This window comes from Pantherophis guttatus, chromosome 15 (assembly GCF_059756535.1).
Source record: "Pantherophis guttatus breed Tessera chromosome 15, ASM5975653v1, whole genome shotgun sequence".
Lineage (NCBI taxonomy): Eukaryota > Metazoa > Chordata > Lepidosauria > Squamata > Colubridae > Pantherophis > Pantherophis guttatus.
In genome coordinates, this window is record NC_142077.1 from 12908161 (window position 1) to 12920478 (window position 12318).

At 46.6% G+C, this 12318-nt stretch overlaps 2 long non-coding RNA genes across 2 annotated transcripts; one reads left to right on the forward strand and one right to left on the reverse strand.

The window, feature by feature from the left end:
* The first annotated feature begins 558 nt into the window (after positions 1-558).
* On the forward strand, positions 559-5306 carry LOC148111924 (uncharacterized). The gene is made up of 3 exons (XR_015729921.1): positions 559-692; positions 4936-4982; positions 5148-5306. It is a non-coding gene; the product is annotated as an uncharacterized LOC148111924 (long non-coding RNA).
* A 2580-nt stretch (positions 5307-7886) lies between these two features.
* On the reverse strand, positions 7887-10698 carry LOC148111925 (uncharacterized). The gene is made up of 3 exons (XR_015729922.1): positions 10509-10698; positions 8806-8980; positions 7887-8091 (listed from the first exon to the last, which is right to left on the reverse strand). It is a non-coding gene; the product is annotated as an uncharacterized LOC148111925 (long non-coding RNA).
* Positions 10699-12318: the final 1620 nt, after the last annotated feature.

Sequence of the window (12318 nt, forward strand, 5' to 3'; positions counted from 1 at the left end):
GTGAATCCGGCTCCTCCCGTTGACTTGGATTGTCAGAGTCTGGCTGGGAAAGCTGGCTGGGAAACCTCTGGACCACAAAGACTTTGGAATCCGATCTTTCCCTAAATGATGGACCGGACCGGATCTCTCCTTCCCAGCTGCCCCGCCTGCCTCCAATGTCCCACCTCACCAAATAAATCTCCAAGGAAATTAAGTGAAGCGAGTCCGTTTTATGAGAGGAGTGGGCTAGAGGATCCAGGAGGGAAAGGGGGGAAGGAGGGGAGCGGGTGGACTGAGAGGGAGATGAGTGATCCACTTGATCCCTTTAACCTTGGAGAGAAAGATTGAAAGGTCCTCTCTTCGGTCATAATATAACAATATGAGCACTTAGCGGAACATTCTGTGGGCTCCGTTCTCCTGGGAGCCTTGGGGGGCCTCCCCTCCATCTTTCACCCCCCCCCATTTCCTCTTTTCCTTCCAGACCTCTCGGGGTCTCTCTGTCAGCGCGTGTGAGGCTCCCTATGGAAAGGCCCACCGTTGCTGGAGGGGGCAGCCTGGCATCTGCCCACCGCTGGATCAAAGATGATGACATCACAGCACGTGTCATAAGACCTTGGCCGGCTGTCCTGCCTCATTCTCAACTGCTACCACTGCAGGGATGGCAGGAAATTTCTTTTATCGTTTCCAGAAAAAGGTCCAGCGGAGAAATAAAGGTAGGATACAATCAGTGGTGGGATTCAGAAAATTTAACAAATAGTTCTGTGCCCTAATGACCATTTTAAGTATAAAAAACGTTTCTTAAGTCTTATTTTGGGGGAATGTCTTACTTTAGAGCAGGTGGGGGGTGGGGCCTGTGGATAATGAGAAGGAAGGAAGGAAGGAAGGAAGGAAGGAAGGAAGGAAGGAAGGAAGGAAGGAAGGAAGGAAGGAAGGAAGAAAGAAAGAAAGAAAGAAAGAAAGAAAGAAAGAAAGAAAGAAAGAAAGAAAGAAAGAGGGAGGGAGATTCCGACAGAATCGGGGTTGAAATCAGAAGGGGCTGACCAGGGGTGGGTTCTAAAATTTTTTACTACCGGTTCCCTGGGCGTGGCTTATTTTGTGGGTGTGGCTTTTATTTGCTCCTTGTACTCCTTGGCTTTGCATTTTTAACAGGTAATAAATTAAATTTTTGATGATGCAAAAATAGCTCATAACTCACCTTTCTAGACAGCTCTTATCATGTCTAAAAGCAAGATACTCTTCCCCATCTTTTCTCTGGAGGACCATTTAATCCACAGCCTTTTAATTCCAGAAGTCCAAGTTTAAAGAATGGACTTCTGGAATTAAAGCTCCATTTTTTAGCTAAAACTTAATTCACACCTGTTAGTTTTGCTTGAGCAGTGTGAACAATTGACAGTGTGAAAGCAGGGGTGGGTTCTAAATTTTTTTTACTACCGGTTCTGTGGGCGTGGCTTATTTTGTGGACGTGGTCATGTGACTGGGTGGGCGTGGCTTGTGGTCATGTGACCAGGTGGCCATGGCTCTGTGTATAGGGACTTCTCAGAGGGCTGAAAAAAATCATTTCTGACAGGTCCTCGCACTTTTGACTGGTCCTCACATTTATGCCCGTGCAGCATTCTTAACAACCATGTCACTCATTTCACAACTGCTTCTCTTCACCATGGTGACAAGATAGGGCAAAAACGTAAAATGTGAAGACAGTCGTAAGTTTGAGGACTGGTCAAAAGTGCGAGGACCAGTCAAAAATAACTTTTTCAGCCCTCTGAGTAGTCCATATGCACAAAAGGACTATCCAGAGGGCTGAAAAAAGTGATTTCTGACAGGTCCTCACACTTTTGACCAGTCTTCGCACGTATGACCGGTCATCATTTATGCTCATTATAGCATTCTTAACAACTGTGTCACTCATTTCACAACTGCTTCTCTTCACCATGGTGACAAGATAGGGCAAAAACGTAAAATGTGAGGACAGTTGTAAGTTCGAGGACTGGTCAAAAGTGCAAGGACCAGTCAAAAATAACTTTTTCAGCCCTCTGAGTAGTCCATATGCACAAAAGAATACAGCTATAGAGAGGGATGAAGGAAGGAGAAGACAGATGGAAGAAGGAAGGAGAGAGAGGGAAGGAAGAGAAGGGAGGAAGGAAGGGAAGGGAAATTAGAGTAGGAGGGAGGGTAAGAGAGGGAGGAAGAGAGTAGGAGTGAGGGTAAAAGAAGGAGGAAGAGAGGAGGAGAAGAAGAGGGTGGGGGGAAGAGAAAGTAAGAAGGAAAGAAAAGAGAGAAGTGGTAGGTTTGAGGAGAAAGATTGCTGTACAATAAAAAAGATGAAAGGGAAGAAAACCAACCCCAAACAAATATAAAGATATTAAGATAAAGAATGAATTGTTAAACTTTAAAGAATAAAAGAGAACAAATATGAATAAATAGCAATAATTAGAAACATACATACAAACATACAATGTATTTTCTTTGAACAGAGTATTTGGCCGGTTCACAAATTTAAACAGTGTTTAGTCATTTCAATTAAATTTACAATTTCTATATTTCCTTTTTTGCCATATTTATTCCTTATCTATTTTTTTAAAAACCAATATTACCCTTCATCCTCCTCTCTAATCTTAATCAAATTCAATTTTCCCCTTCTATTCTATATTATACCCCTTCCCATTGTCATCTATTTTTATATCCATCCTCACATTGGTTAATTATGTAATATTACAGTTGTTTAATACAAATTCAACATTTTAATATAAATCAATTAGTTATATAACTATCTTTTTTGTATATTAATCAATATGAACATGAATATTCTAATTATTTCCATGCAATCCAATTTCTTACATTAATTAATTACTTAATTATATTTACCAATAATAATAAATCAAATAATTTCCCCCATATATTCCTCCAAGCCACAACTTAACCATTTCTGCTTTCAACACAATATACAATTAATAGTATCTCAATTATTACAATTCCCTAGTTAAATAGAGCTTTTTTTCTTTTGTGTTTTAAAATCTTGAACTCTCCTCTTTTGCCCTAAATTTCCCATTGTTTGCACCTACCTTTTTTGGTGAGGAAAAAGAAAAGAACTCTGCCTCTGCCTAATTTTCCAACGTTGCAGCAAACAGCAAAGCCGACAGCCTGCTTTACTTTCACTTTCGTTTTCAGCTTCATTTGCACAAGGAGAAAAAAAAATCTGCTCCAGCAATTTAGCTCTTTGCAGCAACAGAGCCCTCTGCAAAACATCTGAGAGCAAATCAGCTGAGAGTTGGGAGGCCGATCTAATCAATGGGCTAATTAGCCTATGCTGAAGATGAAAGGAGTTGTTTTTTCTGGCTGTTTGCTTGCAAGGATAACTGCACAGGCCAAAGGGTGGGGGCTACCCTCCTTGCCTCTTACCGCCCCCCTAAGGCATCCCACCGCCCCCCAGGGAGCAGTACTGCCCACTTTGGGAACCACTGGTCTACTCATTTGTTTTAACACTGATCAGCTGTAGGGCGGCCTTTTGAAGCCCCACAGCAAGAGTTTAAACAGTTTTTTCCCTTCTAGCCGATCAGCTGGGACTCAGGAGGCAGCAATAGATTGGGGATGGGGCCAAATAAAAGTAAGAATAATGTGGGGGGGGCAGAGGAGGGGCGGGGGGGCAGAGTCGGTTCCATGAGTCATATCATCACCACTACCAGCTCGGCGGAACTGGGCCCAACCGGGAGGAACCCACCACTGCTGCAGATCCTCTCCACCTCTTCCTGGATTAGCGGAGGGCTTCCTGTCGCTTCCCATCGGATTGGGGGGTTTCTGTGACCCCCAAGTCATCCCTGGCTGTGGGGTGCACCTCCCCTCTTCTCATCCAGCGCCACCCGATCCCCAAATTCTTCCTCCGGCAGAAATCTTCCTCTGGGAAAGGAGGAGCATCTGTCCCGGCCAGATGCTTCCAGCCCCAGAAGAGGAAGGGGGGGTCTGAATTGGGGGGAGGAAGCGTTGATCTCAGACTTTGGAGGTGGGAAGGGCCAGAACCAGCAGCAGCACCAATGGGAATTCTCCCTGCTTGAGTGTCATCGGTCTCCAGGCAGAGTCCTTGGGGGCTTCACCTGAAGGAGGAGAGACAGTTCTGCGGAGAGAGAGAAGCGGAGAAAGTGGGAGGGGGATCTTGGCCTGAAGAACTGAGTGGAACTCTCTCCTGCATTGGGTGAAGTCAAGGGAAACTTTGCCCAGAGACTGATGATGCTAAAGGAGGGAGAATTCCCATTGGTCCCCCTGTTTTTCTGGACACTCCCAATTCCGAAGTTGGAGGCAGCCCCATTCTGGGCCAGGCAGCCTTTCTGTGGTCCCTTCGCTTTGCGGAGAGAGGGAACCGGTGGGAAATTCCACTGCCTGAGCCAAAAGGGTCTACGGCAGGGGTGAAATGCTCCCGGTTTGGACCGGATTGCCTGATCTGGTAGAGGTGGAGGCGGGTGGTTCAGAGAATCGATAGCAAAAATCCCTGCCCCCCCCCACATGCCCAACTGAACCACGCGATCCTCAGAGGCTTTTTTTCTTTTAAATGCCTCTGACAATCCAAGCTGAGTTGCCTGATCCTCAGAGGCATTTAAAAGAAAAAAAGCCTCTGACTATCAGTTAACTCAGCTGGGATCGTCAGAGCCTTTTGAAAGGATTTTTTACAACCACTTTGCCGAAGAGGTTGTAGAAAAAATGGTTTTAAAAGTTTTTTAAAAATCGCCATGCCCACCCAATCACATTACCCCACCACCACCAAGCCACGCCCACAGAACCGGTAGTAACAAATTTTAGATTTCACCCCTGGTCTACGGGATCTTGAGAAGATCGTTTTCTCAGGGGTTGGGGGGGACCCTCAGGAGGGGAAGGGCCAGGCGGGGCCAGGCGAGGGAGGCCAGGAGGCGGGGCCAGGTCGAGGCAATGTCAATAAGTTTGTGTTTTTAAAGCAGTCTATTTGTTTTCCAGTGGTTCCAGAGGAGCAGCCCGTCCTGTGGAAACGGGGACCGACGGAGGTATGTCGTATTTATTTCTTTAATTGTTTGTCAACATGTACCCAATGGGACCCAAACCCTGGAAGTCAAAATGGCTTTTTTGGGTGAGGGGGCCTGGATTAACCGGGCTTGAGGGTTTTTCCTGGGCTCAGGCCCACCGTCCTCATGGCCTCCGTTGCTTTTCAGCAGACGAATTCACGGGCCGGCAACCTGCCCCCTATCAAGGAAGGTCCTCCCCCTCAGCGGTCCTTTACCACCCGCCCCCCCAAGGTAAGCAGTCTAAATCTTCTGGGGCAGGGGTGGGTTCTAATTTTTTTTACTCCCGGTTCTGTGGGTGTGGCTTATTTTGTGGGCATGGCTTGGTGGGGGTTAATGTGACTTGGTGGGCGTGGCCAACTTTTTTTTTTTAAAGCATTTTTTCTACAACCTTAAGAGGTTGCAGAAAAAAAATGCTTTGAAAAGCCTCTGACGATCAGGCAACTCAGCTGGGATCGCCAGAGGCTTTTAAAGGCATTTTTTCCCCTACAACCTCTTCGGCTGAAGAGCTTGTAGGAAAAATACTTTTCAAAGCCTCTGACGATATATATATTTCACGGCTGTTATTTTAACTTTTCCAGACTCCTGCAACATCTGGGGGGCACCCGCTGAGGAATCCGAGGGAGAAGAGTGGCACGTAAGTCTACATTTTACCTAAAGAATATAAAATATAACATTTATTTTTTAAAGGAATCCTTTGTTGAAACACCTTTGGCTTTTATGAGAGCATCTAGTCTTTTGGCCTTAGAGCCGATCTTGCCGTGGAAATCTTTGCCCACTCTTCCTTCAAAAGGGCTCCAAAATTGGAACATTGGGCGCTATCTAACAAAATGAAATTCAAGGGTGAAAAAAGTGAGGTTCTACATTTAGCCAAGAAAAACAAAATGCACAGGGACAGTATATGGGGCACCTCGCTCAACAGGAGTAACTCTCAGAGGGATCTTGGAGTCCTAGTGGACAACCGTTTAAACAGGAGCCAGGCGTGTGCAGCAGCTGCCAAAAAAGCCAACCCAGTTCCAGGCTGCATCAATCAAGACCACGTGAAGTGTTGATGCCACTTTTTAAGGCCTTGGTAAGGCCACACTTGGAATGTGGCATCCAGTTTTGGTTGCCACGATGTAAAGAGGATGTGGAGACTCTAGAAAGAGTGCAGAGAAGAGCAACGAAGACGATGAGGGGACTGGAGGCTAAAACATAGGAAGAACGGTTGCAGGAACTGGGGATGTCTAGTTGAATGAAAAGAAGAACCGGGGGAGACATGACAGCAGTGTTCTCTGGGGCCGCCACAAACAAGAGGGAGCGAATCTATTCTCCAAAGCTCCCGAGGGCAGGACAAGAAGCAATGGGTGGAAACTCTTCAAGGAGAGAAGCAACTTAGAACTAAGGAGAAATTTCCTGACAGTGAGAACAATCAATCAGTGGAACAACTTGTCTCCAGAAGTTGTGGCTGCTCCAACACCGGAAGTTTTTAAGAAGATGTTGGATAACCATTTCTCTGAAGTGGTGGAGGGTTTCCTGCCTGGACAGGGGGGTGGACCAGAAGGCCTCCAAGGTCCCTTCCAACTCTGTTGTTGCTGTTGTTGCTGTTGTTATAATTATAATTATATAAAATTGTCAGACTTGGGAGGGGGTCTTCTGCTGTGCCCAGCTCTCTTCCGGTCCCCTTCTAAATCTCTGGATTAGATTCCGAGCCCAGATCATTCATTTGATCTTCTTGTAGTGAAGCCACTGTTGTGTGGGGTGTCCTGGGGCAATCTCTGTAGGGCGGAAGGCATGCAAACGCCAGTCTGTTCGAGGGAGTAGTTGTTTTATAATCGAACCTTTTTGCTTTCAGCCCTTTGTTCTTTGCAATTGACCTGTTTGTGCATTTCTACAACGTCCTGGGCTTTTCCTAAGCTTTGTTTCTCTTTACTCTGCCTGTTTGGTGGTTCCTATATCTTTGCCTGGGTTCTGGTGTGTTGTAAATGTTCCTTTTCTTCACCTGTCTAAGGTTTGGATGACCTCGGTTTCCCTCCTTTGGATGGTTGCTTTAGAGCCTTTTTCCGATTCTAATGTGCTTAAGAGTTCTTATTTGTTTGTTTGTATTTGGTTGCAGTTTGTTATCGATTTGGTTTCTAGTTCAGCTTTTAATGGTAACTGTGTCCCAATAGGGGTTCTTCAGATAATAAGATCTCAGAGCATTTCCCTTCCTACAATGCAACGAAGGGACTTGTTGGGCAATTCCGATGGTGGCTGAGGGCTAATCCTACCTTTGCTCAGAATATCCTGTCTTGAATGGATGACCAAATCTGTATTTGTAAAGGTTGGCCCCTTAGTTTCTACTGAAAGAAAGAGGTACTCGCCTTCTTTCCAAGCAGCCTTTGAGCTCAGAACTCAAAACCCCTTTAAAGCCCTTGTTCCCAACGGCCAAGGTCTGCGAAAAATCCATCCACGGACCCAATGGGTCTGTGCCAGGAAGGGAGGCTTACCCGGGCCAGGTCCGTTGCTCAGGTGAGTTTGAAGTCCCATCTTGGGGAGCCAAACTGATGGAAGAAATATCCCTCTGGTTCAGTTCCAAGCTGGGAGAAAGACACTGGAAACATGGAGGCTGATTGGAAAGATGGTTTATTGATGGACAGGACGACATGAGTTTGAAGTCCTGAGCAGCTGAGCACATGGAGTGGAGAGTCAGGGGTATTGATACCTTCTCTTGGGCCTTGAACTTGAGCTTGCTGTTCCTGTGCAAGAACATGTATTCTATTGGCTGTTGTCAGACTCCCATGGAGTCATGTGCAAATCCGCAGAGTTTGTCTGAGATACGTTTGTTTGAAGCTTGGGCTGATGCAATGGCCTTAGGAGATTTTGCAATGCAGTGAGCTCTGCGGTTAGATAATCCTCTTATGTCCTGGAGGGCCATGTCTTAATCCCCAAACCCTGGAGATGAAGGTCTTTTGTCTTGTAGATAGGATGGCCCAGTCTCTCTTCATGGGCACCAAGTATCTGCTGGGGGCAGGGATTTCTATTTCTCTTTTAGGGGAAATATAATACTCTGCCTTTTTAATATTTCATTCTTCTGGGAGGGAGTGGCTTCCCACAATGGTTATAGCATTGTTTCCTGTAAGGAGAGATTTCTGATTGTTGCAGTAGAAATGGCAACACCGAATTTATGCACACACACAAACATAAAGGTATTTTAAAAATATTTTTCAATTGAAGAAAACGTTTGATGATTCTAGTAAAAATAATCAAGGGACTAATTTCTCTCCGGTTCTCGTATTTACAGCAAAACTCTGAAGGAGGAGCTCCCGCACAAATCTCCCCAGCGTCAGACCACCAATGCAGAACTCTGCAGGCAGCTGGAGGAGAGCCACAGGAGGTGAGAAAGGGCCAGGTATTTTTAGGGAGTCTTAATTCTAAGCAGGTTGGATGGTTGGGGTGAAAACCTGAGGGGGCTAATTTTGCTCTTGTCTTCGTCTCTTACAGAATCGAAACTTTGGAACAACAGTTGCAGTTGGAGAAAGACGAGTACAAGAGCCTCCTCTGCAGAGTTCTGCAGCACGCTGGGGAGAAAAGGGAGCTCCTCACGGAGATTAAAACCCTCCAAGAACAGCTGGAGAGGTGAGAAATATCTTGCTTCCATCCATCCATCCATCCATCCATCCATCCATCCATCCATCCATCCATCCATCTATCTATCTATCTATCTATCTATCTATCTATCTATGTATCATGAGAGGCCTAATTTCTGCTTTTCATAATTTGCAGGAATTCAAAAATGTTTGAAGAAATGATAATAGAAAGAGTCCAACTGAAAGAAGAAGTAAAAGACCTTAAAATGAAGAACTGGAAGTTGAGCGAGGAGAAGGCGACCATCCTGCGGAATTTCAGGGAGAGGCTGAGGAGGTGAGAATCAGGTAGACAGCAGCCGTGACTGAGGGAGGGAGAGGACCAGGATTCCCTGAAGCAGCTTGGTTGAAGCAGGATTCCAGGGTGAAGAACCTGCCCTATAAGGGATGGAGGGAGAGAGGAAAATTAGAACAGGGAGGCCACATTTGACCACTTACGACAAAATCTCCCTTTCTCCTTCTTCCAGAGGCAGAGACTGAAGAGGGTGGAAGATCAGGAAGATCCTCTTCCTCCCCCTCCCCCTTCCTTTCCCTCCTCCCCTCCTCCCTCCTTCCCATCCCCCTCCCCTTCCCCATTCTCCACCCCCTCCTCCCCCTCCCTCTCCTCCCCCTCCCTTTCCCATATATCCCTCTTCCCCTCCTCCTGCCCCTTTTCTCTCTCCCCATCCCCCTCCTCCTCCTCCCCCCTCCCTCTCCTCCCCTTCCCCTCCTTCCCCTCCCTCACCATCCTCTGAAAACATCCAGCCCTCCCTGAAAAGAGCAGGACAAGGGAATACCATCGTCTCCTCGCTCAACTTCCCTAGATTGTGATTGATTGTGATTGTTTTATTTTTATTTTAGTTATTATCAGTTATTGTTATATTCCAGTTATATTTTACAGTTATTATCAGATGTTGTTATATTACAGTTATATTTTACTGTTATTATCATCATTAATACAAATTATTATTGTTATCATCATCATTATTGTCATTGTCGTTATTTCAACCGTCGTGGATATGACCAGGCTTGACAAGTGTGCAGTAGGAGGCCCCGAACCCTGGGACGGCTGTCGTGGTAGGAGAGGTCTGTCCTGACCCTTCCCTGTCCCCACGGTAGATCCCCTCATGTGGACATCTGGATGGAGATGTCCCTGTCAGCCGCATCCAGAGGAGCCGAAGGGAGTGGTCCTTCCTCCCACAACCGTCCCTGGGAACAGGGGCTCCTCCAGTAGAGAGCACGTCCAGCAGGGCCTCTGAAGGGCCAAGTGGATTCTGAGAGTTGTCAGGGAGGTTGTGGCCAAGTGTGAGATTGTGCAGGCGCTGGGGATCCTTACCCACCAATTGAATGGCAAAAATACACCATAGTATATTAAAGTCACTGATAGAGAAGCTCCTTTACGAAATTCTTATATCATCATGAATAGAAAGAATAAAAATCCTCTTTTTTCCCCCAATTTAATCTTCTTTGTCTCCACAAGTTGACTGAGTCTCAAGCCAACATTGATCCAAAACCAGAGGCACATGATAGTTACCCATCACCTTGACATTTTAATGAGAGCGGAGAAGGTGGGAGGGAGATAGTTCTCCACCAGAGTTAAGAGTCACAAACCAACCATTATTTGTAGAAGGACTAACATTTATCTGGCCACGAAAGGGGATTCAGAATAATTCAATCACTAAAACAGAACGATCATAAAAGGAAGAGGATTCTTTTAATGTGAGAAACATTTACCGAGTCTTTAAAAAAAACGACTTTGTTTCTATAAGGATCAGGAATTGGGTATCCATGAGAGCTTATCAAAATAGGGAGCTGGTCTTTGCAGAGGCCACTACAACCGTTTCAATCGCTACTTTAAACGACAGTTAGCATTCAAGTGATGAACTCAAGTTTGGATGGAGAGAGAGAAATCATCTGGAGTTCTTACGGTTTCTGTTCCCTCCCATCTTTGGATCTCAGCGACTTCCACAAAATAAGATGAAAAGAGAGAAGCTTTGGAAATCCAGGCCATTCAGGAAATTAGACAGGTCCTATAATATAGGAGGAAGTGAAATAAAAAGGAAAGAAGGAAAGTGTTAGGAATGCAAACAGAGGAAAGGAAACTCCAGCACAGGGAATGACTTAAGAAGGAAAGTGACAAGGAGGAGCCTGGCTGGAAGTCCTTGCTGTATGCGAACTTCTTTTTCACCTGAGGATTATCCCCCTTGGTTTACTAAATAAATCAGTCTTTTACAACAAAGGCTGTTAATTAATTGCATTAACAGCTGCCAAGAATTCAAAGAATAATAACTGAAAGCTTACTATGACTGGCAGAATGCCCAGAAGCAATTTGCAGGAAGCTGATAAGATAAGCAAGACAAGACAGGAGGGTATGTGAATGAAGTTGTTCCCTGGAAATTGCTTCAGTCGGTGTTCCTCCTTAAATAGGCTAAGGGAGTGGCCAATTAGCCCCAAGCCTTACTCTCGAGGAGACCTCCTCCTGAGGAGCCACTCCTGCCTTTTGGCAGCTCTGTGCACCAGTGCATCAGGAAGAGGCTCCTCCTCTTCGTCCTCTTCACTTAAGGGAGCTTCTGAAGGCCCTGGCTGAATCCCTGCCTCTGGCACCACATCTTCTCCAGCCTCCTCACTGTCCGACTTAAAAGCCAGCTGCACAGGCTGCTGGCGCAGCATCGCACCAGCCTCCTCGCTGTCTGAATCAGCTACTAGCTGCACAGGCCGTGTACGGGCCACAACAGCTGGATAACTATGGGCCAGTCACTCTCAGCCCAAAATTTCAAGCTCAGGGAACAAGCTAGCGGGTCAATTCCGGTTTGTCAATCAATTCCTATTGCAACCAATGAGCAATCAACTCAGGGGTGCAATGCAGCGGGTTCTGACAGGTTCTGGAGAACCGGTAGCGGAAATATTGAGTAGTTCGGACAACGGGCAAATACCACCTTTGGCTGGCCCCAGAGTGGGATGGGAATGGGGATTTTGCAGTATCTTTTCCCCAGTAGTGGGGAGGAAATGGAGATTTTGCAGTATCCTTCCCCTGCCACGCCCACCAAGCCACGCACACCTACCAAGCCCCGCTCACAGAATCGGTAGTAAAAAAATTCAATTCGACCACTGAATCAACTCGGTACCGAAAGAAAGAAAGAAAGGAAGGAAGAAAGAGAGAGAGAGAGAGAGAGAGAGATGGAGGGAGGGAGGGAGATTCTGGCACAATCGGGGTTGAAATTGGAAGGGGCTGACTCGTCCAGAAGGGGGATCCTGACCCACAGGAAGGAAGGAAGGAAGGAAGGAAGGAAGGAAGGAAGGAAGGAAGGAAGGAAGGAAGGAAGAAAGAAAGAAAGAAAGAAAGAAAGAAAGAGGGAGGGAGGGAGTAAGGGAGGGAGGGAGATTCTGCCACAATCGGGGTTGAAATCAGAAGGGGCAGACTCGTCCAGACGTTGAGAGAGAGAGAGAGAGAGAGAGAGAGAGAGAGAGAGCGCGAGCCGAGCGGAGGATTTTCCCGGGAAGTGGGTGTGGGGAGGGGGAGCTTGGGGGGCGGGAGAGTCCTTGAGGGCTTCACCTGGAGGAGGAGGGAGTTCGTCGCAGAGAGGGAAGCGGGGAAATGGGGAGGGGGATCCATGCGGTATTGGGGGGGCTGAAGCTCAAGGGGGGTTCATGGCAGCCCTAGACGGGACCCTCCCCTTCCTTTGCTCTCTTCAGACTCTCAGCCAGGGATTCCCGCTCCCCCCTCCTTCTCCCCCCCC